Consider the following 25,989-nt stretch of genomic DNA (forward strand, 5'->3'; position numbering starts at 1 on the left):
TTCAATTTTTTAATTTCTCAGTTTTTAGATATTTCTCGTTTGAGATTTTTCAATTTTAGCATTCTTCAGTTTTTCTTTAATGTTTCAATTTTTCGAAATTTCAGTTTTGGGATTTTTCAGATTATTTATTACTATTCAATTTTTCGGTTTCACAGTTTCTCAATTTTTCAATTTCTCAATTTTCAATTTTTCGATTTCTCAATTTTCCGATGTTTCAGTTGTACGTTTTCTCAATTTTTCTTTTCAATTTTTCATTTTTCGATATTTCAATAAATCGATCTTTTGATTTTCCCATTTTTTGACTTTCGACTGCTTCGATGTTTCAGTTCTTCAATTCTTCAATTTTGCGATTTTTAAGGTCTTTGATTTTTCATTTTTTTATTTTTTAAAGTTTCGATGTTTCGACATCACCTTTTTGATTTTTCGATCTCTCAATCTTTCAATTTTTTAAATTCTCAGTTTTTGGATATTTCGGTTTTGGAATTTTTCAGTTTTTCTTTGATTTTCAAATTTTTCGAAATTTCAGTTTTGGGATTTTTCACTTTATTTATTTTTCGCTTTTACAATTTCTCAATTTTTCAATTTCAGGATTTTTTAATATTTGCTTTTTGCAACTTTTTAAATTTAACTTTTATAAACTCTCAGTTTTTCGATATTTCAGTTTCTCAATTTTTAAAGTTTCTATTTTTCAACTACACTTTTGGAAATTTTTCAGATTATTTCTTATTGAATTTTTCGATTTTAAAATTTTTCAATTTTTCAATTTTTCAATTCTCCGATGTTTCAGTTTTACGTTTTTTCAATTTTTGTTTTCACTTTTACGATTCTTAAATATTACGATTTTTCAATTTTTGACTTTCTAAATACTCAATTTTTCGATTTTTCAATTAATCGATGTTTTGATTTTCCCATTCCTTGACTTTCGACTGTTTAGATTTTCGTGTTCTTTAGTTCTTAGATTCGTCTGGCTTTTGATTTCTCAATTTTTAAATCTTTTAGATTCTTAGTTTTCGGCCATTTCAGTTTTGGGATTTTTTAGTTTTTCCATTCTTCAGTTCGATTCTTCGACTTTTCGAATTTTGACTTCTGAATTCTTCCATGTGTCGATTTTTTTTTTACTTATTCGTTTTCGATTATTCAATTTTTCAAGTTTTCGGATTTTTCAAATGTTTAATGTTGTTAATCTTTCGATTTTTGGACTTCCCGGTTTTAGATTTTATTTTTCGTTTTTTCAAATTTTCGATTTTTTCATTTTTCATTTTTTATATCTTCTGATTTTTCAATGTTTTGATTTCCCGATTTATCGAGATTCAGATGTTTCGATATTTTGATTGTTAGTTTCTGAGTTTATGAGTTTTTCAATCTATAAATTTTCGATATTCTATTTTGGGCTATTTCGGTTTCTGTTTTTCCATTTTGTCGTTCTTTTATTTTTCCTTTTTTAGATTTTCGATTTTAAAATTTTAAAATTTTTCAATTTCTCAATTCTCCGATGTTTAAGTTTTACGATTTTTCAATTTTTCTTTTCACTTCTACGATTCTTAAATATTGCAGTTTTTCAATTTTTGACTCTAAATTCACAATTGTTCGATTTTTCAATTAATCGATGTTTTGATTTTCCCATTTCTTGACATTCGACTGTTTAGATTTACGTGTTCTTCAATTCTTCGATTCGTCAGGTTTTTGATTTTTCAATTTTACGATTACTTTAGGGTTTCGATTTTTCGATTTCACTTTTTTAATTTTTCTATTTCTCAATTTTCAAATCTTTTAGATTCTTAGTTTTCGGACATTTCAGTTTTGGGATTTTTTAGTTTTTCCATTCTTCAGTTTTTCTTTCATTTTTCAGTCTTTCGATATTTCAGTTTTAATAATTCGATTCTTCGACTTTTCGAATTTTGACTTCTGGATTTTTCAATTTTTGAACTTCCCGGTTTTAGATTTTATTTTGCGTTTTTTCAAATTTTCGATTTTTTCATTTTTCATTTTTTAAATATTTTGATTTTTCAATATTCTGACTTCCCGATTTATCGAGATTCAGATGTTTCGGTATTTTGATTGTTAGTTTCTCGATTATGAGTTTTATTTTGACCTATTTCGGTTTCTGTTTTTCCATTTTGCTGTTCTTTTATTTTTCCTTTTTTAGATTTTTCGATTTTCCAATTTTTCAATTTTTAACTTTCCGTCTTTTCAATTTTAGCCTATTTCGGTTTCTCAATTTTTCGATTTTTCGACTTCTCGCTCGATATTTTGATCTTTCGATTTTTCGGTATTTCAATTTTCCAATTTTTCGAATTTTTAAATTTTTTGATTTCTCGATTTATCAATTTCTCGCTTTTTCGATGTTTCAATTTTCAATTATACGATTTTTCAATTTTTTGATTTAGGAGTTCTGATTTCTTGATTTTTCGTTTTTCAGTTTTAACTTTTTAAATTTTTTTATATTTCGATTTTTGACATCTTGGTTTTCGATTTTTCAAATTTTCGATTATTTTGATTTTTTTCTCAGTGTTAATATCATACAAATACATAAATAATAAACATAAAAAATCGTAAATAACCACAAAAGCTGTCACTAAAATCTTTAAAAATTCATACAAAGTAGAACACAATATTTCCAAAAACATAAAAATCGCTACATTTTCCCGAAAAAAATCCATTGGATTATTACGATTTCAGCAATATTGTTAATTTTAATTTAATTAATAAATTTTAATTTAATTAAATTTTAAATCAATTAAAGAATTAATTCTTAGTTAAATAAAAAAATTGTGGCATGTCAAAATCGAGTGAAACATGTGACATATGATATTATATTTATAAATAAAAACATCTCTAAGAAAAGAGGATCAAAAGACAAAGCAAATAACAAAGAAGGGAAAATATTCTGGAAGATAGAGAGAATAGAACAAATGGGATGGAAAATTTTGAATGGAAACAAAGAAAGAGAGAAGGAGAATGGACGTACGAGGGGCCAGGGGAGAATCAATTATAGATTATGGGATTGTCAACGAAGAGGCGTGGGAAGAAATAGAGAGTTTCAAAGTGGGAGAAAGGATAGAATCAGACCACATGCCACTAGAAATAAAAATCAAAGGAAAAGAGCAAGAGTACAAAAGACAAGAGAGAAGAAACGAAAGAAAAGAAATAGAAAAAAGAATATGGCATGAAGAGGGAATTCAAAGATACAGAAGTAGACTAGAAAAAAAGAAATTCAAAGTAAAAGAAGATATAGAAGCAGAACTGATCAACTTAATTGTACAAGCTACGGAAAAAAGAAGGATATACATATGGCAAGGGAGGAATAATGGATGGAACAGAGAACGTAGTGAGTTGAAAGGGAAAAATTAAGAATATGGAAGAATAACAGGGGAAAGAAAGAAGAGTACTTAAAAGCAAGAGAGAATTATTATAGGAGAAAATGTGAAGAAAGAAAAAGAGAAAAATGAGAAAAAGAGGAGGAGACAATAAAGTCCCTAAAAACAGAAGAAGAAGTATGGAGATATATAAACAAGGAACGGAGAAGGAAGACTGAAGTCAGTAGGAAAATCAAAATACATGAATGCAAAAGACTTTATGGAATTATTGGTAGGTTGTGAGGAAAAATGCTGCAAAATAAATAAAAGAATCACAAAGACGGAAGAAATGTGGAGAGGTTCGGAAATAACAGAAGATTAAATAGGAAGACAGATTGAAAGACTGAAAAGAGGAAAGGCACCAGGAGGGGATGGAATCCTGAACGAAGCGTGGATGGTCGGGACAGAAGGAGTGAAAGAAAGGATACAGACCCCAGACAGACAGACAGACGGAAATGGGAGACTACTTTTTTCGTACTCTAGGTGCCATTAAACGTCGAGAAAACATAAAAGTGGTCATTCGTTCCATGAACTCGATTACTATACTTCCTTAGCTGACGCTTAGGAGGTGAAAATGCAATATGTAACTTGCTTTTTGACTTTAACATAGGGGATTTCTTGACGATGTTATGAAAACACTAACATTGATTATTATTATTCATAAATTTCCTCCAGAAATTTGAACAAAATTACAAAGTAAGAATATTTTTATGGGATTCTGAATTAACGGTAATTATAAAATTAATTTCATGTATCCAATGTTATTACATTACTGCGTCTGCAAAACCTTGGCTGAGCTTATACATGTAACTACGAGATCGGAGAGGATAAAGAAATCTGCGTGGGATTTTAGTGCTTTCCTTAACAGCTTTTGTGGTGAAAATGTGTCCTTGGCTGGAAGTTTTGAGAACTATATTATGATTTATAAAATAAATATATGAGAATTTACAGTTTGCAATTAAAAAAATCGCTACCGATTTTTGAGTAATAATCCAGCATTTTAAGAATCAATTTTAACATTGGTGTCGCAATCTGAGATTGTTAAGCAAGTAGTGTTCCATGCTTGTGACAAATTTGATTTACCTAGGGTTAATTGTTTGGCTTTGGTAGTAGGCCAAGTAATTGCTCCTTTCCAGCGTTAATTTATATCTAAAAGCCGTTTCTCGGAACTCCTTTTCGCCTTCGGGCACAGGTAGAAAGGGCCTTAATTTTTCGAATCGTCTTCGTACGTCGTCACCCCGTCTTGCACCACCTTCCCTTCCCCAGCCCCAGCATCCACCCTCATTTCCTCCCCTTCGAATAGACCCTAATTGCATTTTATTTTTGTTATGAGTCCTCAATTAGTACTTTGTTCCGAAGCGGCTGACACGAAAACTATATTAGTGTCCGCTTTCATTGTGTGAATATCGATTCTGTCTCGTCTTAACTCTAATCACTCCTGCTGTATACAACAGCGAAAACAACGCCGCCACCAGCCCCCAGCGCCGGCGGTGCTGACGTTGATTCGGTTCTTTTAAGGTCTCCGGTTTGTTTTTCTCTTCTTCTTGGTCCGTCACGTGAGCATCTCGCAAAGCGTCCGAGATCCTTTGAAGGCAGCAGGGGACACGGATTAAGGATGGCTCCTTGTGTATTCCAGCAGGATATGCGAGCTTTTAGGATTTGTTTCTTTCGCATTTTTACATCACAAAGATGGTAGGCGACCGACGTAATCATTCTTGATGTGTGTGTGATGTGTGTTTCGCCTACGCGAAGACGTATGAGGCATTCGGCGTCAAATAATCTATTGTTGTCTTAAAATCGAAATACGGAATGAGAGACGATTGCGGTTTTCAGGTCGGCATATTTGATTGGTTTGGTTTTCGTGTTGCAGGTTACGGGATCTGGCTGGTAACTGAAAAGGGGAAGTGTAGGGGTGGCAGGCCTCTATAGATGCTGATTGGACTGTTCGACTGGTAAGTGGTTAATGTACCTATTGTCTAAAATACATAATTTATAAGATCTTGTTCGTAAAGACTGCATGAAAATGAAAAAATCACCAACGTCGCAATCTACAGATGAAATAAGTAAAACCGACAATGCCGCAGACAAATGACATATAAAAGAAAACAAAACAGCAACAAGAAAGTGAGGTTAGACACGCTCTGTTGCTGGTTCTATCAAGTTATGTTATATTCACGATGTTCTTAGGTACATCTGACTTATATCTCTAGAAAAAACAGATTTCCATGGCTTGCTGCCATTTAAAAAAGACGTAAATGCATTATACAGAGGCTTCGTTAATGTTTGATATTTAGTAGGCCATGCATTTAGTTTGTAAGTTGGTACGACTGATCCATTGTCAAGTTGAATTTGAGATTCTTTATTGATTTTGCATGTTATATGATTTGGTGTGTATTTTGTTTTTTTTTTTTTTAATATTTATATACAGTGTTATTCACGAATAATATTGGGACAAACCAACCTATAATATAAAACATATTTTCAGTCACCTTTTTCAAAAGCAAAATTTTCAATATCTTCCCCTATGATAATTTCTTTTTTTCTTCGACTTCCAGAAGTTCAAACCGAATATTTTTCAATTTTACCCCGGAAGCTTAAACACGTTATGTTTTTGGAATCAGCACGGTGAAATCTATGTCCCAGAATTTTTTGGCAACTTTCTCAAAACCAAAATTTTTTAATATTGTGAAGACCAATTTTCGCCAATTATTTAAATAGAACCAAAGACATTTTCTGATAGGTTTCAACTTCCAAAAGCTAGTGTTTCAGCCTCATTTCTTCAATAGTTCCTACTATTTTTTTAGAATCGCTCACTAAATACTTACACATTTTTTCAGTTTAAAAAAAATATATTTTCAAACCGAAAATTTTTAAATATTATTCAGAGCTTAAACACACTACGTTCTCGGAAAAAATACGACGAAGTCTGTATCCCAGAATTTTTTGAAATTTTTTTGTCAATTTTTCAAAAGCTAAATTTTTCAATATCACCAGAATTTCGGCCAATTTGAAAAATTGAAGCAATACATTCCCTTACAAATTTCAGCTTCGAGAAGCTAGTTTTGGCCTCATTTCTTCAATATGTAGCTCCTACTATTTTTCCAGAATCGCCTACTCAAATATTGCAATTTCTTTTAAATATATTTTCAAACCGAATATTTTTTAATATTACTCTGTGAGCTTAAACACGCTATGTTTTGGGAATCAGCACGATGAAATCTAAGTATAGCCCAGAATTTTTTTGGAATTTTTTGTCAATTTTTTCAAAAGCAAAAATTTTCAATACAAAAATTTCGGCAAATTTTCGACAATTTTTGAAATGCAACCAAAACATTTTCTTATAAATTTGGACTTCCAGAAGCTAGTTTCGGCCTCATTTCTTCAATAGCTCCTGTCATTTTGCCACAATCGCCCACTAAATTATGGCAATTTTTTTCCGTTAAAAAAAATTTTAAACCGAATATTTTTAAACCATTACCATTACCCCGGGAGCGTAAACACGCTATGTTTCTGAAATTAACACGAGAAAATTTAGTTACCAGAATTTTTTGGTAATTTTTTGGCAACTTCCTCAAAACCAAAATTTTTTAATATTGTGAAGATTTCGGACAATTTTCACCAATTTTTTAAATAGAACCAAAGACATTTTCTTATAGATTTCAACTTCCAAAAGCTAGTGTTTCAGCCTCATTTCTTCAATAGCTCCTACTTATTTTTTTGAATCGCTTACTAAATCGTTACACATTTTTTCAATTTAAAACAAAAAGATATTTTCAAACAGGGGAAATTTTTGTCAATTTTTTCAAAAGTAAACATTTTCAATACAAAAATTTCGGCACATTTTCGACAATTTTTTAAATGCAACCGAAACATTTTCTTATAAATTTGGACTTCCAGAAGCTAATTTCGGCCTCATTTCTTCATAGTTCCTGTTATTTTGCCACAATCGCCCACTAAACTATGGCAATTTTTTTCCATTAAAAAAAATTTTAAACCGAATGTTTTTAAACCATTACCCCCCGGGAGCGTAAACACGCTATGCTTTTGAAATTAACACGCGAAAATCTAGTTACCGGTATTTTTTGGTACTTTTTTGGCAAATTTTCTGAAAAGCAAAATTTTTCGATGTTGTTAAAATTTTTACCAATTTTCAACAACTTTTGAAATTGAACCAAAGAAACTTACTATAAATTTCTACCACCTAAAGTTCATCTCGGCCTCATTTCTTTAATAGCTCTTACCATTTTTCCAGAATCACCCACTGAAATATTGCAATTTTTTTCGATTTACAAACAATATTTTCAAACTGAATATTTTTAAAATCATCACAATTGAGTCAGGGCGGGTGGGCGGGGTTTATATTTTTTCCCTTTTTTTAATATATGTAGTCTGCTTTTCTGTAGATAAATAAGGATTTTGCAGTTAAGCTCCGTCTTCTTGGCTCACGACGAATAGAAAACATTATCACAATGGAGACAGGGTGGGTGGGCGGGGTTATATTTTGTCTCTGTTTTTTTTTTTAATATACGTAGTTTTCTTTTCACACCAAGAAACTTAAAACATGTTTAAAATTGTAGAAAAATAAAGATTTTCCAATTAAGCTGCGCCCCACGGCTTACGACGAATACAAAAATCATCACAATTGACATTGGGTGGGTGGGCGGGGCTTATATTTGGCCCTTTTTACTTAATTTACGTAGTCATCTTTTCACAAAAGGAAACTAGAAGAGCTTAAACACACTGTGTTCTTGGAATCAAACAACGAAATCTAAATATATCCCAGAATTTTTTAGGAAATTTTTTACAACTTTATCAAAAGCCAATGTTTCCAATATTACGAAAATTTCAGCTAATTTTCGTGAATTTTTGAAAGTGAGTCAAAATATTTTCTTATACATTTCGACTTCCGAAAGCAGGTTTCGGCCTTATTTTTTCAATAGTTCCTAATATTTTTCCATAATTTTCCATTAGAAAAAATGTTAAAAAAAGTATTACCCCGGGAGCTTAAACATGCTCTGTTTTTGCAATTAACACCACGAAATTTAGATGCCAGAATTTTTTAGCAATTTTTTTGAAACGCAACATTTTTCGATAATATTATTAATTTCTACCAATTTGGACAATTTTGGAAATTGAATCAAAAACATTTCCTTATCCTCGTCTCGGCCTAATTTTTTTAATATCTCTTACCATTTTTCCAGAATCACCCATTGAAATATAGCAAGATTTTTCGATTTAAAAAAAATTTTAAACGGAACATTTTTAAATATTACTCCGGGAGCTTAAACACACTATGTTCTTGGAATCAGCACAACGAAATGAGTACATCCCAGAATTTTTTGGGAAATTTTTGACAATCTTTTCAAAAGCAAAAGTTTTCAAAATTACGAAAATTTCAGACAATTTTCGTAAATTTTTGAAATTGAATCAAAACATTTTCTTATAAAATTTCGACTGCCGGAAGCTAATTTCCGCCTCATTTCCCTATCATTTTTCCACAATTTTTCCATTAGAAAAAAAAGTTTTATATCGAATATTTTTAAGTTTTACCCCGGGAACTTAAACATGCTCTGATTTTGGAAGTAACACGACGAAATTTAGATACCAAAATTTTCTGGGAATTTTTTGAACAGCAAAACTTTTATTAGTTATTAAAATTTCTACCAATTTTCGACAATTTTAGAAATTGAAATCTATGTTACAGGTATTTTTTGGGAATTTTTTGACAATTTTTCACAAAAGCAAAATTTTTCAATGTTATTTTTTTTTCGGTAGTTCTTACGATTTTACAGGAATCGCCCACTGAAATATTGCAATTTTTTCGATTAAAAAAAAATTCAAACCGAATATTTCTAAAAATTTTTCAGTATCACGAAAATTTCCGCCAATTTTCAAAAATAATCGAAATTGAACAAAAGTCATTCTCGAAGTTAATTTCGGCTTCATCTCTTCAGTTTTTCTACAATTTTTCCAGAGCCACCCACTAAATTATTGCAATTTCTTCGATTAAAACAAATATTTCAACCGAGTATTTTTAAATACTTCCCCGGGAGTATAGACATGCTATCTTTTTGGAATCAACACGACAAAATCCACGAGTATTTCCCAGAATTCTCTGACAACTTTTTCAAAAGCTAAATTTTTCAATATTATCAAAATTTCGGTCAATTTTTAACATTTTTCGAAAGTGAACTATTTAAATAAAATCGCCTAATGATATGTGACAATTTTTTCAATTTAAAAAATATAGGAGTATATACATATATCTTTTCAAACCGAATATTTTCAAATCTTGCACACAATATTTTTGGAATCGACACGACGAAATCTGTTTCCCAGATTTTTTTGAGAATTTTTTGCTAATTTTTTCAACAGCGAAATGTTTCAATGACAATTAAAACAATTAAAATTTGGGTCAATCCTCGACACATTTCGAAATTTAGCCAAAGTCATTTTTTTAGACTTCGAACTCCAGAAGGTAGTTTAAGTCTTATTTCTTCAATAACTTTTACCGTTCTCCCAGCATCGCCCACTGAAATATTAGCATTTTTTCGATTAAAAAAAAATTATGTTTTCAAAACAATTTTGCGCTGGGACCATAAACACGCTATGATTTTAAAATCAATAAGACGAAATCTATATCCCCGAATTTTTTAAGAATAAAACTCCTAGTAATTCCCAAAGCGTTCAAAATTTCCATAGATTGGAAAGACTAAAGACTTTAAAGGCTCTAAAGGGTCTAAAGACTCTAAGGACTCTAAGGGGTCAAAAGCTAAAATTCTGTTTCGAATACTTGAAAGATTCTAAAGGTTCTAGAGGAATCCCAAAAAGCCAAAGATTCTGAAACTTGTAAAAATCGCGTGATCTCTTATGATGCCAAAGATTTAAAAAATTCCAAAGACTTTGAAGAAAACGAAAATCTTAAAGACCTAACAATCGTAAAGATCGCTGCTTTCTTTATTTTTTAAAAATTCTAAAAGCACTCAAGGCCTTGAATACCCTAATTAGTATCTTACAAATCTTGGAGACTGTAAAGATTCGAGAGATTCTAAAAATTCCAAAGATTTAGACCCTTGAGATCTATAAATTTAGAAAATCTGAAAACTTTAGAAAGTGTGGGAAAAATGTGGTAGACCTAGAGGTCCTGAAAATATTGGAAAAGTTTGAATTTCAAAATTCTGCTATCACTGGAGCCTGAAAATTTTAGAAATTTTGGAAAATGTGGAAATTCTGGTGATTTTGTGTACTCCGGATAATCTGAAAAATTGGACTAATCTGGAAAACCTGAACATTTTGAAAATTAAAAAAAAATGTTTTCAAAATAAGTATTTTTAAATATTGCACTGGGAGCATAAACACGCTATGTTTTTAAAATCAATAAGACGAAATCTATATCTCCGAATTTTTTGAGAATTTTGGGCAACTTCCTCAAAAGCAAAATTTTTCAAGAACTTCAACAAAATCTTAAAATTTTTTAAGAACCTGGAAGTACTAATGATCCTAGAAATTGCAGAAATTTTAGGCTTTATAAAACTCCTAGTAATTCCCAAAGCGTTCAAAATTTCCATAGATTGGAAAGACTAAAGATTTTAAAGACTAAAGACTTTAAAGGCTCTAAAGGGTCTAAAGACTCTAAGGACTCTAAGGGGTCAAAAGCTAAAATTCTGTTTCGAATACTTGAAAGATTCTAAAGGTTCTAGAGGAATTCCAAAAAGCCAAAGATTCTGAAACTTGTAAAAATCGCGTGATCTCTTATGATGCCAAAGATTTTAAAAATTCCAAAGACTTTAAAGAAAACAAAAATCTTAAAGACCTAACAATCGTAAAAGTCGCTGCTTTCTTTACTTTTTTATAAATCCTAAAAGCACTCAAGGCCTTGAATACCCTAATTATTATCTTATAAATCTTGAAGACTGTAAAGATTCCAGAGATTCTAAAAATTCCAAAGAAAGAAAGAAATGAAAAATTGAAAAACCAAACTTGAAATATCGAAAAATTGAAAAAATTGGCAAACTGAAAATTGGGTAACGAAAAAACAGTTAAAAAATGGAACAACTGAGAAAATGATAGAAACTGTAAAATCGAAAAAATTAAATACCGAAATGTTGAAAAAATAGCGAAAGTAAAAAATCGGACAACGAAAAAATCAACAATTGAAAAATCAAATAATAATCTTAAAATGGAAAAATCGAAAAAACGAGAAACTGTCAAACCTAAAAATTATAACATTGAAACCTGAAAAAATTGACGAAATAAAAATCGAGAAACTGAAGAATCGACAACAAAAAAAAAATGCAACAATTCCAAAATAAATATGGAAAAACTGAGAAATCTTAACATGGAAAAGCTAAGAATCTTAAAAACTTCAAAAATCGATGCGAATTAAAAAAACACAGATGAGAGCAATAATATTCGACTTTGGGCCAGTTTGAATTTAGCGCCGATGTACTTTGTTGTGATTGGTCGGCACGGGTGCAGCAATTAATATATGCTGTGAAAACTATGATCACTCTATACTTGTAATTTATGATTGCATTCATATTTTTTAGATATGCTTATACAGAGTGAGTCAAAAAAATTAATGAATCAGTCAATTTATTTTATTGATTAAATCAAGAATTGCAAAACTGAATACTTTGAAATCTTGCAGACGTTTTAAAGTCATTGTAGGTATGATAAATTGTTAAATCTATAAATTTTAGAAAATCTGAAAAATCTAGAAAGTGTGGTAGACCTAGAGGTCTTGAAAATATTGGAAAAGCTTGAATTTCAAATTTATGGTATAACTGGAGCCTGAAAATTTTAGAAATTTTGGAAAATGTGGAAATTCTGGTCAACGTAGACGTACTCGCACCAGTTATAACTACCTCAATAATGAAAACAATATTTTACAAATATTGTAATAGTTTTTAATTAGGCATTCGTTCAAATAGCATTTATAAATAATTTAAAAAGAAAAAAATCTAAACGGGCCCGAACTACCGTGTTTTTCGTATCTGTTACTGTTTATTTATCTTGTTGTCATTAAAAAAATATAACCTAATCGCGTCGTTAGAATTTCAGAACTCGTTGGCGTATTTTTGGCGACTCGTATGAACATTAATTTCGAATAAATCTTGCGGATTTATTAATAGAAAGGCGACTCCACATAAATTAATTTCGCTAACGCTAAAGTAAAGGTATCCACAGGTGTCGGCTCGTGTAACAAATTGCGGAAAAATAAGATTCTATTAGTAACAGTTCTATGTCTTTATTGTCGAGTGTAATAAATCAGCGATTTTCATATGAAAAGAATAAATTCGTTATTTATGGCGGACGTGTTTGAAATGAATGTCCAGGTCTAATAAGCCACAATTTACGATTGACCTGAAAGGTAATTAAAAGCGAGACTGAAAGTAAAACTAGTTTGGCATTAACTCAAACGACACGACGACGACAATGCAGTGCTCGGCTTAATTACATTGTCGATATTTCTGTGAGAATTTACTTAAAAGTTTAGCGGGAATTAATTAGGGGAAGGTGGAGCATTAAAAGACAGACTGTCATGCCATCTATGTTTGATATTCATCGTGTTAGTTACAGTTTTTTTTTTCAAAAACTTGGATGTCGAAATAATCCACTTCGGCCCACCTTTCCCTACACCCAACACGCGAGCAAGGTGAAACTCCCAAACTACTTCCTAAATGTCGTTTTGTGTTATTTCCAACACGTAACATTGTTTTTGTCGCATTATTAGTACAGCATATAGCAAAGAAAATGATGCCAATAAAAACTCATCATTTACGGAATTACGTTACGCATTACCAGTATTATTAGGCTTGTGGTACCCTGTCGCAGGAATTTATTACAAAACTGAGTGTAAATTTAATTATTTTATAATAGTAGCGTTATACAAACTGGATTATTATACAAGCAATCAGAATCATAGTTACTAAAATAAGTGAGGCATGAATTTACGTAGGCAGGACTGTTTTACTTCCATTATGCAAAGCGACATTCCAAATTTCAGACTAACTCGTTTCATTATACAATCGTTTTTGCAATTCAAAGGTTTCGTTTTTGAATTCAGGCCGGTGCATTATAAAACCTAAAATAAAAAACCGAATACCATCAGCAAATTCGTTTTTAATTACATGCAACGGGCTACCTCCAGGCTACACATAATCACGCGAAAATATCTCGGAAAAAACGAATAAAGCGGTGTTCATGATAGCACGTGTATTCGGTTTATCTAAAGATTGCCCCTCATTTAGATTTCGTACGTATTTTGAATAACTTGTATGCTTGAGGTTGGCACACATTAATATTCATTTTTCTTATCGCTTTGTGATACTTTTTGTATATTTGATTGCATAAGCGGCTACTGGTAGGTGAATTTTGCGATAAAAGTACATTTAAAAATGAAACTGTATTTTGACCTCGAATTCTTGCCTGATTAAATTGTGTTTTGTGTTGTCAAAGTTTGCCTCAAGGCTGCCAGTTTTTTTTTTATAAAAGCGTGTGCTTTACCATGAGTGTGCGGTTGCCGCACGAGGCCTGACGAGCGCTCGTAAACCTTTTTTCTTTGGCATTTCACAATCAAACACGGCGAAAAATGTAGAATGGTGGAAATTATCGCTTTTGGCATTTTCTTATCTTTAGCAAGCAAAGTGGGGAATTTAATTTGCTGTAATACAGTGACGTATGTGAAACCTTCGCCCACATACGTCATGGGCGTCTAAATTAAATTTTGAAGGATTTGGTAAATCAGTTTCCATACGTTAATTTGTTATTAATGTCGCGGTTATGACGTAGGATGTATACTTGTTGCATTTTTTTGTGTCTGTTTGTTGTCTGTTGGCGGTTTTATTGAACTGATCAACACCGAAACTACTGAACTGATTGTCGGAAAATTTTAAGTCTATTCCACTTTTCTTCCAAGTCTACAAGTTCTTCTTAGTCTGATAGTTTTGAGTATTGCTATTTTCCTATGTTTATTGCTAGTTTCTTCCTCATTAAGTTTATAGTTTCTCATCACCACTTAGTTATTTTTGCCGAAAATAGATCTCCGGAATACAGTCATCACCTCACTGGTGAGGTTAGATCAGGACAGAACAATTCAGATGAGGTTAGGTCAAGTCAGGTCATATGGAGTCAAATTTCAGGAACATAGTCAAGGTCTCGGGCACACAGTCGAGACTTCTAGATAAAATCAGAGTCTCCGAAACGCAGTCAACATAGTTTCTGTGTTTCCTGAAAACAGTCATAATTTCTGAGACCCTAGAACATAGTTAGGACCTCCAGAACACAGTCAAGGTTTTCGAAATACAGTTAAGGTTTCCTGGTTACAGTCTCAAGGCTGTCGGAACACCAATCAGGATATCCGGGAAACGAAAATGTTTCTCCACGGGACAATTATGGCCTTCTCAACACAGTTTTAGGCTTTTGGAGACACTGTCAGGGTCTCTGACACACAGTAAAGGCTTCAGAATACAGATAAGGCTCTCGGGACACAGTAAAGGGTTCCCCGGAACACATTCATGGCTCCTGAACACAGTTTCAGAGTTTCCAGGACACAGTCAACATCTTTGAGGCATAGTAAGGGCCACTGGAACATAGGCAAAGCCTCTGGAACAGGTGGGGTCCCTGGAATACAGTGACAATATTCGGAATTGTATTGAAGCCTTTGGAACACCATCAGAGCCCCCGAAACAGACACAGAGGCCAATCATGATCAGGGCGTTCGAAACATACTTAGGGCTAGCAAAATATAGCTAAGACTTCAGGGACACGGTTTCAGGGCTTTTGGAACACCAACCAGAGTATCTGGCACAGAGTGAAGGGTCCTCCGGAACACATTCATGGCTCCTGAACACAGTTTCAGAGATTCCAAGACACAGTCATGATCTCTGAGACATAATAAGTGCCACTGGAACATAGTCAGAAACTCCGGGACAGTTAGGATCTCTGAAATACAGTGAGTCTTCAGAAATCTATTGGGGCCTTTAGAACACTGTCAGAGCCCCCGAAACAGAGTCAGGGCCTGTGAAGCACAATCATGGCATCCGGAACACAGTCAGGGCCTTCGAAAAATAGTTAGGGCTATCAAAATATAGTTACGGTTTCAGGGTTTTCGGAATACCAATCCGGTTATCCAGCATTTAGTTAAGAGTTCTCCGGAACAAAATCATGATCTCAAGAACATTGTTTCAGGATTCTCTAGACACAGTCACGACCTTTGAAACATAATATTAGCCTCCAAGACATAATTAATGTTTTCAGAACACTAATCAGAGTATCCGGTAGGCAGAAATAGTTCTCCGCGGTACCATTATAGCCTTCGCAACACCGTTTTAGGGTTTTCGAGGTCTCAGAGTCAGGGCTTGAAATACAGATAAGGCTTTCGGGACACAGTGTCAGAGCTTCTGGGACACCTCAGGGAAAATTAAGGTCTCTGGAATACAGTGGTACTCTTCGGAATTATGTTGGGGCCCCTGGAACACTGTTAGACCCCCCAAACAGAATCACAGCTTGTGAAGTATAATCATGGCCGCCACAACTTTCGGGGCTTTCGGAACACCAATTCGAGTATCCAGCATTCAGTCAAGAGTCTCCAGAACAGAGTCATGGCGCGAGAACACAGTTTTAAGATTTTCAGGACACAGGCACGATCTCTGAAACACAGTATTGGCTTCTAGGACATAATCAGGGTCTCGGGAATAGTATCGGGGACCTCGGAACACAGTCCAAGCCCCCAAGACACATTCAAGGAACACTGGAACACAATCATGACCTTCAGAGTACAGCCAGGGCCTCTGGAACAAAGTCAGGCCCCCCGGAACATAGAGCCTCCGGGACAGTGAGGACTTTCGAAACACAATCAGGACCGCCAGAGCACAGCCAGACCCCAGGACATACTTAGTTAAAGCCTCCGGAACATAGTCAGGGACAGTCACTGTATTGAACACGGTCAGGGTCTTTGGAATATTGTCCTTGATATTTTTTCTATTTTCTTTACGAATAAGTTCAGTTTGTAATCTCTAAATAATTTTTCTGTTCTATTTTTTGCTACTCTGGTGTATGTATGTAATTTTTACTTCCCGAGCGTAAGCAAAGGAAGTATTGTAATTGAGTCTGTCGGCCGACTCTCTACTTTTGCATTTTCTCAACCTATCATGACCCCTACAGGACGAAGAAATAGGTCTCCCGTTTCCGTCTGTCTGTCCGTCCGTCTGTCTGCCGTCCCGGATTTTTATTAGACAGATAATCTTCGAAAGTATTGGGCCGATTGTTGTCAAATTTTGTACTTATATTCGGTATAGTATGTAGATGGTAAAACACTAACCAAAGTTTGTCTAATCATCCCCACCACTAATGTAATGACGTCACTTCAAAATTGTACATAGTAATTGGGTTTTAAACTGTATCAAATAACATAGTCTTACAGATGTAGTTTATGATTCCGAATTGAGATTTTAACCGAAACGTCCAGATTTTTGGAAAAAAAATCAAAATTAGGAAACAACATTTTGACAATTAATTTGGAATCTACAAAACCGAATGCTTTGAAATCTTGCAGATGGTTTAGAGTTATGATAAGCATGATAAAATTCTAATCACTATATATTTACTTATCCCCTCCAAAAAATTGATTACGTCAGCTCAAAAGTTTGCCAAATAAATCCTATCTAAAATGTACAAAATATAATGAGTCTGTACTTGTAATTTATCATTCCATTCTATTTTTTTGGATTTGCGTATACAGAGTGACCCAAAAAAAATATCATTGTATTTCAGGAGCGGGGGAAGTTCTGTCGCAACAGCTTTCGATCATTTTTTTTTAATTATATCGTAGACACAAAAATTATTACAATCCAAAATGCTTGAAGACACGACTCATCAGAAAAATTTGTGTAAATAACATCGTAAGAAAGGAAAGTGATCCAAACACTGTAACACTTAGATTTAAAAATGCTAATTTAAATCCTTGTTATCCCGTAGAGAGTTCAGTTTAATTTATTTTCAATTTTCTTTCTATGTGTAACAAAATAACTTTGTGTTTTACTGCACAAAGTGGGATTTTTATTATCTTTTCAAGGTATATAGGTTTTGCATTGTTTCACGTACTGGTGAATTTATAACCTATTCAGAACTTTGGGTTCTCGGATAATGATGGATACTTTCAGCAAATTCCAAAACTAGATGACCACAAACCATGAAAATGGTCGAAGAGGCATTAGTAAAAATTTTTAACTAATGGTCTCAGCGCAAAAGCGGATTTTAAAGTCAGGCGAGTCGAATCATAAACAAATGACAGAAACAAAGTGGGACCCAAGGGGATCCCTGGAAAGCTCCTTTGCCACTTGGTTCAGTTCCCACTTTTACTTACTTTAGTTAGCGACTATTGTGTTTGCTAGCGTAGAAACAGATACCTCTGATTCCTTGGGGATCAAGTTTGGCGAGTCTTCGTCCATGTAGAACCTTGTCGAGGCACTAGAGAAATCAATGTACTTATAATATGATGTCACGGGATCGTGATTTTCGAGCGAGAGGCCAGTCATTATGTCAAGGTAGTAAGTTCGTACAAATCGATCTGGCGGCTGTAAAGCCACGTTGATTGTGCGGAATAATAATGTTTGGAAGCAGAAACGTGTGAGTTGTTCTGTTATTACTAACTTCGTAACTATTGAACTGGCACAGAGTTAGCTAAGTAGTTGGTAACTGTTTAGATGCAATCTATTTCTCTTAGTAAAAATTGGCAGACAAACTATATTAAGTACCTGTACAAAAATGGATGCGATTATTTATTAATATGACTTAAGTATATTTGTTTTTTATTGATTACTATGTGTCTTTTCGTATCTTATATTTAATGGTTGTAGCACTTGGTACATTAAAACATTCAACATTGAAAGGAAAGAACATTAAGGCAACACATAAATCGAATATAATCGCTGGTCGCAATACAAAAATGTAGTAAAGATAAGAAAATGGATAATAAGGTAGGTAGTTTATCAACCCGAATATAAAATGCAAGAAAGCTATCAACAGTACATAAAAATAAAATTTATCCAGGTGACGGAAACAACAAGAGAAAATGCACATAGATGCAATTGGAAAAACAGTATTTTAATTTGATTCATAGCACTCTTTCTTGGGAAAATAACCTCTTCATGGTAAAAAATATATTTCAGACTTCATAGGTACTTAATTATTTTGGTCTTTTTCCCTTAATTTTTTTATTAGTTCTACTAGCTAATTTTCAAACCGGACACTAAATCGGTGAAAGTCCGTTTTTCAAATTTAACGTGACATAACTCCAAAATAGTTTCAGACCCCAACTCCATCTGTTTATTATAGAGAGATTTAGGATGAAATCATTTCCGAATACAAATCTTTCCTTATTTATTTGGGCATTACGCCAAAACGGTTCAAGACTTCGCATTGCGGTTTAGAGAATTCGATTCTTTGAACCTTTCTAGTCCTGCTTGACAATTTTCGGACCAGAAACCCGATCTGTTCATAACTCCAGAACGGTTTAAACATACGAATTACGTTCGATTCATTGAAGTTTTGTTAAGTCTTGATAGCTAATTCTCAGACAAGATACTGGATCTGTTTAGTATGAAAAGATAAATATACCGGGTGCCTGGAAAATGGCGGATTAACTCTACGCTAACTGGTGAGTCTGGAAAAATAGTCAAATAATTCCTCACATTTTGGTGGAGTTATAATGTAAGTACATAGATATGGTCGTGTTGTTTTTGTAATAATTTGATAAAATTCCATTTGACAACAATGTTAAAAATGTTTAACCTATCAAAAATCGTCAAATTTTTCAAAACCTTACGTTTAAAATGTTCGCAGTTAATTTTAAGTCCTCTGGTGTTTTATTTTCGGATAAATTTAAAGCAATCTGGTGTTTTGTTGCTGGATGAACTTGAAAAAAATCTTTTGAGCTTTTAATGTTTTATTGTTTATCAATCTGAAAAAATCTTGGGTGACCCAGTATTTTTTTTTTACTTCGGGAGATTCTTGGGTACCCATGGTGTATCATTTTAGGAGCCCATGAAAATTTTTTTTGTAAATTATTTAAAACAATTTTCGGGGACTGTTCGATTTTTGGAAAATTCTAATCTGACCTGTTTATGAGTTCATTTTGGGCTCCCGTTTTTTTTTTGAAAAATTTTAAAAATATTGAGGTTCTTGTTTGAAAACAATTTGAAAGTGCTTTGGAGTCTTTAGTGTCTTTTATTATAGTACTCAATTAAATTAAATTTCTTGGAGGATATGTCATGTGCCAAAATCAGTCTTAACTGGTACCTACTGGTCCCACCCACTGCCCTCTTTTTCCTTAGGGGGTATCCCTTTTACCAAAATTACTCTTATCTTAGCAGGTACTCGCCCCGCCCACCCGCCCTCTCTTTTCCTGCGGGGTATGTCATTTGCCAAAATCAGTCTTATCTTATCTAGTAGCTGCTAAAATAAAACTGATTTTGGCTAATGAGATACCTTCTAAGAAAAGAGAAGGTGGGTGGAGGGGGCTAGTACCTGCTAAGATAAGACTAATTTTGGCAAATGAGATCCCTCTAAGAAAACAGGGGGGGGTGGGTGGGGTTAGTATTTGCTAAGATAAAACTGATTTTGGCAGCTACTAGCCTCGCCCGTCCAACGCCTCTTTTTTTAGAGGGTATAGCATTTGCCAAAATCAGTTTTATCTTAGCGGGTACTAGCCCCTCCCACCCGTCCGCTCTTTTGTTAGAGAGTATCTCATTTGCCAAAATCACTCCCATCTTAGCAGGAACTAGCCCCGGCCACCCTCTCTTTTCTTAGACAGTATGTCATTCACCAAAATCGGTCTAATTTTAGCAGGTACTGGCCCCGCCCACCCGCCCTCTCTTTTCTTAAAGGGTGTGTCATTTGTCAAAATCAGTCTTACCTGAACTAGTAGCTGCTAAAATAAAACTGATTTTGCCTAATGAGATACCTCCTAAGAAAAGAAAAGCTGGTTAGAGGGGGCTAGTACCCGCCAAGATAAGACTGATTTTAGCAAATGAGCTCCTTCTAAGAAAACAGAGGACGGGTGGGTGGGGTGAGTACCTGCTAATCTAAGATTTATTTTGGCAAATCACTTACCTTCTAAGAAAAGAGAGGGTGGGTGGGTGGGGCTAGTATCTGCTAAGATAAAACTGATTTTGGCAGCTACTAGCCTCGCCCGTCCAACGTCTCTTTTTTTAGAGGGTATAGCATTTGCCAAAATCAGTTTTATCTTAGCAGGTACTAACCCCTCCCACCCGCCCGCTCTTCTGTTAGAGTGTCTCATTTGCCAAAATCACTCTCATCTTAGAAGGAACTAGCCCCGCCCACCCTCTCTTTTCTTAGACAGTATGTCATTTACCAAAATGGGTCTTATTTTAGCAGGTACTAGCCCCGCCCACACGCCCTCTCTTTTCTTAAAGGGTATATCATTTGCCAAAATCAGTCTTATCTCAGCTAGTAGCTGCTAAAATAAAACTGATTTTGGCTAATGAGATACCTTCTAAAAAAAAGAAGGTGGTGAAGGGGGCTAGTACCTGCCAAGATAAGACTGGCTTTGGCAAATGAGATCCTCTAAGAAAACAGAGGGCGGGTGGGTGGGGTGAGTACCTGCTAAACTAAGATCTATTTTGGCACATCACCTACCTTCTAAGAAAAAAGAGGGTGGGTGGGTGGGGCTAGAATCTTGTTAGATAAAACTGATTTTGGCAGCTACTTGCCTCGCCCGTCCAACGTCTCTTTTTTTAGAGGGTATGGCATTTGCCAAAATCAGTTTTATCTTAGCAGGTACTAGCCCCTCCCACCCGCCCGCTCTTTTGTTAGAGTGTCTCATTTGCCAAAATCACTCTCATCTTAGAAGGAACTAGCCCCGCCCACCCTCTCTTTTCTTAGACAGTATGTCATTTACCAAAATGGGTCTTATTTTAGCATGTACTATCCCCGCCCACCCGCCCTCTCTTTTCTCAAAGGGTATGTCATTTGCCAAAATCAGTCTTATCTTAACTAGTAGTTGCTAAAATAAAACTGATTTTGGCTAATGAGATACCTTCTAAGAAAAGAGAAGGTTGCTGAAGGGGGCTAGTACCTACCAAGATAAGACTGATTTTGGCAAATGAGATTCCTCTAAGATAACAGAGGACGGGTGAGTGGGGTGAGTACCTGGTAATCTAAGATCTAGTTTGGCAAATCACCTACCTTCTAAGAAAAGGGAGGGTGGGTGGGTGGGGCTAGTATCTGCCAAGGTAAAACTGATTTTGGCAGCTAGTAGCCTTGCCCGTCTAACGTCACTTTTTTTAGAGGGTATAGCATTTGCCAAAATTAGTTTTATCTTAGCAGGTACTAGCCCCTCCCACCCGCCCGCTCTTTTGTTAGAGAGTAGCTCATTTACCAAAATTACTCTCATCTTAGCAGGAACTAGCCCAGCCCATCCTCTCTTTTCTTAGACAGTATGTCATTTACCAAAATGGGTCTTATTTTAGCAGGTACTAGCCCCGCCCACTCGCCTTCTCTTTTCTTAGAAGAGTATGTCATTTGCCAAAATCAGCCTTATCTTAACTAGTAGCTGCTAAAATAAAACTGAATTTTGTTAATGAGATACATTCTAAGAAAATAGAAGGGGGGTGGAGGGGGCTAGTACCTGCCAAGATAAGACTGACTTTGGCAAATGAGATCCCTCTAAGAAAACAGAGGGCGGGTGGGTGGGGTGAGTACCTGGTAATCTAAGATCTATTTGGCAAATCACCTACCTTTTAAGAAAAGAGAGGGTGGGTGGGTGGGGCTAGTATCTGCTAAGATAAAACTAATTTTGGCAGCTAATAGCCTCGGCCGTCCAAAATCAGTACTATCTTAGCAGGTACTTAGAAGGTATGTCATTTGCCAAAATCAACCTTACCTTAGGTAATAGCTACTAAGATAAACATATCGCAAATCATACACTTTCTTGGCTTGTTTTTGACGAAAGAAGATGTTTGGTTGCCTACATTTACAAAAAAAATGCTCTCTTTAGGTCTTACCCAGTATAGAGATCTCTATACTGTCCTCTTGCTTTAATCAACAATAACTAAAAAATGGATAGTTTAACGAAAAAATAAATCTAATCACCGGATGAGCGATAATATTACCTACACTGTCAGATTTTTACAAGTTAAAATACGTTATACTCGTAGCTTTGGCTCAAAAAGAAAACTACGTTTTTCCGGTTTTTTTTTTCCTTAACCTTTCTAGTCCCATGAGCAACTTACTTTATTAATAAATTCGTTGTAACTCCGTCAGCAGCCACCAACAAAGTCGGAAAACTGCAGTGGAAACCATGACCTGTGTATTTTGCAGGTTTATTTGTGTTTGTTAGTTTATTTGAAATTTTTTCAAGTGGTTGCAAATACACATTTTGTAACATTTTTTATTTTTGCCACTTCGTACTTGAAAACTTTAACTCACTGGAAGCAGAGACACTTGTTTTTGCTATATCTTTAATATCATTGAATATAAACAAGAACCTAAAGGATTCTGGCCACTTTCACTGGCCATTAGTTATACTGAAAGCTGCGCAAAAAATGATAACTACCGCTAAGAATATATTCAGTTCTGAAAAAAGTTACAATAATTTAATAATTTCTTAATTTCTATACGTTTTGAATCATACAAAGTTATCTCAGATTTGTATTTTTCAATGTTTAGGTTTTGTATTTGCGCTAATGTTACCTGTCAAACGAGCACAGCACAGAGAATAACAACATAATAGCAACGAGCTTGAAATCTACATTATCGCTCGTGCGTGTGACATCATTATTTCACGCACACTCGCGAAAAAGCCGAGACACTTCCCCACATCCTTTATTTTTCCTTTAATTTGTCTTCGTGTCATATCCGAAAGCCTATGATTGAAGTTGTTCAAATATTTGCGCAAAGAAAAAGTCAACATCTGCTATTTGTCGTCTCAATATGTCGAGAATCCGACCAAACGTAATTGATTTCAATGGCTAAATAAAACTTTGAGTAGGATGTAAGCAAACATTTAACTTAGAAAATATTATTACGTCATATCGAGAACAATCATTTTTTTCCAACTTTATCGGAGAAAAACAAACAAACCTGTACCTATCCACAGCGTAATAAATAAATCAATACACTAAAATGACGCCCTGTAATTACCTTAACACGTTACGTGACAACAATCCCAGAGAATCGCCCCGTGGGACAGGCAAAAGCGTCCAAACGTGGTTTGTTTGACGGAAACATGCACCCGGAAACAGGAAACAAGAGCATATAATGACCATAACCTTACGTTAGTGCGGAAAAAATCCGTCTCCTAATACTTTTTTCGTCCACAATATTCGCTTCTCTGGCGACTGTTCGCGCCAAGGTCGACATTTCCAATAAATTTCTGAACGACCTTCCCATTGTTTTTTTTATTTCAGTTTTCTTTTACGTTTAAAATGTGGCTCCACTCCTAATACCGTTAATTATTCGTGCACTTCCGTCACGTGCGTCGATTGACGTTTTTGACATTTGGTGGCAACGCCGCATTATTTCGTTATTTTGTATTAATTAGGTGTTTCCTGTACGTAAATGTCATCTATGTAAGCGATCGCAATTGCTCGGATTGTTGCACTATGGCTGAATAAGTTGTAAATAAAATTAAAATGAAAGTTGTAGGTATTGAAAGTAAAATGTTATTTGTTAATGTTTATTTACATAATGCTAGGCAGGTTTGCTAAATGGAAAAAGGTTAAATGAGACGGGAAAATTGTCATTATGGGACATTTGCATTCTGCGAGCGGCTAATTTATGTGCAGAACGAGTTCGGTGTTGGCTTTTTGAAAGAATTTGGAAATACGTTTGGTGTGATATAAGAATAGAAATTTATAGAATTAACATGTTGGAGTGAAAAGGTAGCAAAATTATACAGTCGTCGGATTATTTGGTAGAGCATAAAATTCAAGGTTGCTCAAAAAATATATAATAATTGTAAAAATTTGCTTTTTTTATATGACCTTAAATGCAATAGATGCACGTTTGTATAATATTTTAGAAGTGACTCATCGTGTCACATGTGGATTTTTTAATGGCGAACTAATTCGGTAACCGTTATAAGAAAGTACATTTTTTTAATTCTTCCAACTATTATCTATCTTCAAAAGGTTTGTGGTTTTCCTTTTTTGGTCTTAATTAAGTATGGAAAAAAGTGAGAAATCCGTAACGAGTCCTGTTAGTGTGGTTTCGCACTTTTATACATAGTTTCACGTAAGACGAGTTAAAATAGGTGATCAAGGAGAAAACTGGTTCCACTTAAAGGATTAACATTAAGTAACAAATTACAATAAATCGAGCGTTTATATTTTTTGTCTTCCTGCCTTTTTGTCTTCCCGGTATTTTGGTTTTTCTGCTCGGGAGGTGTAGTGTGTGTGATAAAATTTCTCGCTAATAAATATTTTCAGCTTTCTGGTTTGCCTTCAATTTCTCCGATTTATTAAATACAGTCCATAATATTTTACTTGAAATAATTAGAAATCGTTACGAAATAGAGATAAATGCTAAAGTGTCTATTTTATCTGCTCAATTTGCACTGCCCCAGCTTCGTCCATATCCTGATTAATTCTCTGGCTTTCTCGGTTTTAGCTTATTAGTATTTCTATCGATCCTTCCACCTCAAAGACAAATATCGTCGCTTATTTCCCGAGCTGCCAAGATTTCAAGCGGTGCTTTCTACACATTTTTTCGTAAGGAGATATTTGTTCGGTATCGACACGAAACTCCAAGCACCCTTCATTGTTTTATTTACTTACAAATTAAAAAGTTAAAAAAAATCACAATAAGGAATCCAGGGCAATTTTTGCTGCAGTCGGCTTTTAACATTTATAGAAAACTCGAGTCTGAATGTTGACTGTATTCTGTAAACGTTATAAAATTTTATTTTGCAATTCTTTTTTTACCATAACTTCAAAATTAAAGAATTAACTTCGTAATTCTGATATGTTTTCATATGTCAGTCTAAAATTCCGAAAAAATGGCATCTGTCAATAGTAAAAATGACGTTGTGGATCGTATTTTAGCAAATTATGAAAATTAAATAATTAATAACTAATTATTTAGAGATCTATAAAAAAAAATTATGACGCCATCTTATATTTTTTTTAGTTTTCGATTTTTCAGTTTTTTTACTTCTTGTTTTTTTTTATTTTTCCAGTTTTCGATGTTCCAACAATTGATTTTACGAATTTTTGAATTTCAAATTTTTGGATTTTCGATTTCTCGAATTTTCAATTTTCCGATTTTTCGATTTTTCTATTTTTAGAATTTTTCGATTTTCGATTCTTGATTTTTCAAATTTTGAATTTTTCAATTTTTCCGTTCTTCAGTTTTAGCTATTTCATTTTTTTTACATTTCGATTTTTGACCTTCTGGAAGATCTTTTGATTTGTCGATTTTCGATTTTAGGATTTTTGGTTTTTATAATTTTCAATTATTCCGTTTTCCAATTTTAGCCATTTAAATTTTTTCACTTTTCGATTTCTTGAATATAATTTTTGTTTAATTTTCCTTTTTTTTATTTTAGATTATTCAAATTTTAGATGTTTCGATTTTTCAGTTTTTCAATTCTTTGACTTTCGAAATATTT

General features: G+C 33.9%; 1 protein-coding gene across 4 annotated transcripts in view; it reads left to right on the forward strand.

The window, feature by feature from the left end:
• LOC135123475 (protein dimmed) overlaps nt 1-25,989 on the forward strand; it is a 182,229-nt gene that overhangs the window by 118,207 nt on the left and 38,033 nt on the right. For all 4 annotated transcript variants that reach the window (XM_064048143.1, XM_064048147.1, XM_064048145.1 and 1 more), the window contains exon 3: nt 5,227-5,308. The gene's annotated coding sequence lies outside the window, so the exon portion shown is untranslated. The remainder of the gene's footprint in view (nt 1-5,226; nt 5,309-25,989) is intronic.

The sequence above is a fragment of the Zophobas morio genome, unplaced genomic scaffold (assembly GCF_036711695.1).
Source record: "Zophobas morio isolate AGI-343-1 ecotype UQ-CSIRO unplaced genomic scaffold, CSIRO_AGI_Zmor_V1 ptg000006l, whole genome shotgun sequence".
Lineage (NCBI taxonomy): Eukaryota > Metazoa > Arthropoda > Insecta > Coleoptera > Tenebrionidae > Zophobas > Zophobas morio.